This window comes from Macrobrachium nipponense, chromosome 5, assembly GCF_015104395.2.
Source record: "Macrobrachium nipponense isolate FS-2020 chromosome 5, ASM1510439v2, whole genome shotgun sequence".
NCBI classification, from domain to species: domain Eukaryota; kingdom Metazoa; phylum Arthropoda; class Malacostraca; order Decapoda; family Palaemonidae; genus Macrobrachium; species Macrobrachium nipponense.
Window position 1 is genome coordinate 118,690,022 of NC_061107.1, and position 2,596 is coordinate 118,692,617.

Genomic DNA, 2,596 nt, shown 5'->3' on the forward strand with positions numbered 1-2,596 from the left:
CATAAAAAGACAATTATCTGTCTCCTTTACATAATGTCTGTGGATATTAGGATGCTAATTATAATTTACCTTGATTTAATCGGCATCTGTACAACATAGGTTCTTCATCCCTTACAAAACTGGTGCCTAAATTGTATTTCCACTAACGCTCATCATAAGGTTGCGACTCAGTGAAGATGACAGTAATTAATTGTTTGATATGAATATTATTTTGATATCATCATCTTAGTTCTGGAAGCACGCCGGTCGTTAGAACGCGATTAAAATGTTTTGAAATTATTTTGTGAGAATTTTCTGCACTCTTCCGTAGTCTCAGGGGCAATTTCCCCGAATTAGAAAAACTTGTATTTCAATTTCAACTAATCAACAAAGAAGTGAAAGGATGTATCGCTTGTAAAAAAAATTAAGCCTTCGTAATCGTATTAAGACGTTTTAAAAATAGTCTGTATAAACAGATATGCAAAGGTATGATATCCCGAAATGTAGTCAAGAATTATTCTTTTTCTAAACAAGCAATTATACCTTGGCTGGTATCGATGACCCACAAACGTTATGCTCTTCCTCGTACAAGAAAATTACAGATTATATAGAGGATTCAAGAAAATGTTCGGATGCCGAATAACCTTCATTACATAAGAAGAAACTGCGCAGCTTGCCTAATTACATGAAAATATTGTAATGTTGTTGAGAGAGTTTTCTGGGTACCAAAAATAAATGATCCATTTGAAAGTATTTGCAATCTTATGCTTAGGATGATGAATTCTAATGCCACTATTAACTTCAACGACATATTCATCTATCAAATATCTGAAATATATAATGCTTTAATATCATAGGAAGTGATTAATTTCGAAATATTTAACGTAATTATGAAAAGAGCTAAGCAGTACCTCCGTGACGCAAAATATAAATATTAATTAATATTTAGCTTCAAACTTTTTTTCTGGCCAGATAAGATACAACAATTTTATTACAAGGCTGTAAACGAATTGCGGTATTAAAATGAGGAAGAAACCTGCGTTCATACTGTGAGATAGAATGAACACAGTGACAGATCCTCAGTGGGTTTGGAGAAAAATTTGAAATTGTCGGGGTCATTTATCAAAATACTGCAAATTATAAAAAAAGGCAAGCAGTAAAAAATATGGTTAAGAACAACAGCTATTGGATATTTGCTGAAGGTTTACCATAATCATCTCTATGTGATTATGCTTTAATAGGTAGAAGACCCTCTTTCAAATCAGTGGAATTTAATGTGATTGTTGCATCGCCTAAATTCAGTTGGTATAATGCCTTTTGGATCTTTCTTATGACTGCTCTTTCACTACTACTGCATTCCTCCTGTAACTCTCTTACAATTGTGATTTTATTATAAATGGAGGGGTAAAATTTTATCTTTAATAGAAAAAATATGATGCACCTTAAGTGCCAAAGTAACTCAGGTAGTTTTTCGAGTTTCATGGCTACGTTTCGTCAGACTCTATGTCGCATGATCACTTCGAAAGACGGGACTAGACTGACATGCAACTGTGAGTCAGGCTCCTTATATACAAGATGGTCGGCAGAATAGAATGCTTACTGCCGTTGATTGAGTGAGAATAAAATCCCGCTCCCTTACTAGCTTGGGAAGATGCTACAATGTAGCCATCAAGGCTAACTAATTTGATTATGCCAGCTAGTAACACCACGAAATTTTATTCTCAGCCGTTAGCGGCCGGTGGGCATTCTGCCCCACCCCTCCGCCGGCCCCCTTGTATAGAAGAAGCAAGCCAGTAGTATTTCTAATGCTATATAAGAAGCAGAACAGTGTATTCCTATCAGCTTAGGGGCTGTTCAGGAGAAAGAACCCGTGCCAACACAAGACTGGCTTATTCTAAAACGAACGAACGTCAACTCGTCTTTTGATGTGATAATGCCCGGAACGATAACCCACCCAATTACTTTGTAGCTTGCATGTCATACATTTTCTGTTAAAAGAATTCACACCAACAAATGTTTAACTCTCAATTTGGGCAAGACTAACAGATATCGCTACGTTACTAGAGGAATGCGGTAGTGGTGAAAGGAGAGAAACAAAACTATTACAATCTGAATTCATTCCATGCAGCAAAACGGTAAATTCCACTTATTTCACTAAATCATATGACAATAAATTTCGCAAAACACTGGTTTTCTTTTTCTGGGAAGAACATTATAGAACTCTATAATACAATACCTCAATTCATGAGTAAAGTTAATGAAAATTCAAGGCATATGCGAAACAGCAAATATATAAATTAGAAATTGATCAATAAAGTTAACCTTGCTCGCGGCCACATGGAAAGCTGCATTCAGAGTGACGTAATCTTTGATATTTCCGTCATTAAAACTCAAGTACCGGAAACCTCTGAACTTTTTAGTTAGGAGAAAATTGTCAAAAAGCATCGAGAATAGTTGCGAAATTTGTTTGGGATAAACTAAATGAATTCTGTGGTAATATTTAAAAAAACTTTTGCAATCGTCCAACTTAAAATCACATGAGCACGACTATGTAGCCAATCCAGAGATTTTATCAAAAAATGGTAATTATTTATTTAATCTTTTATTATTTTATTCC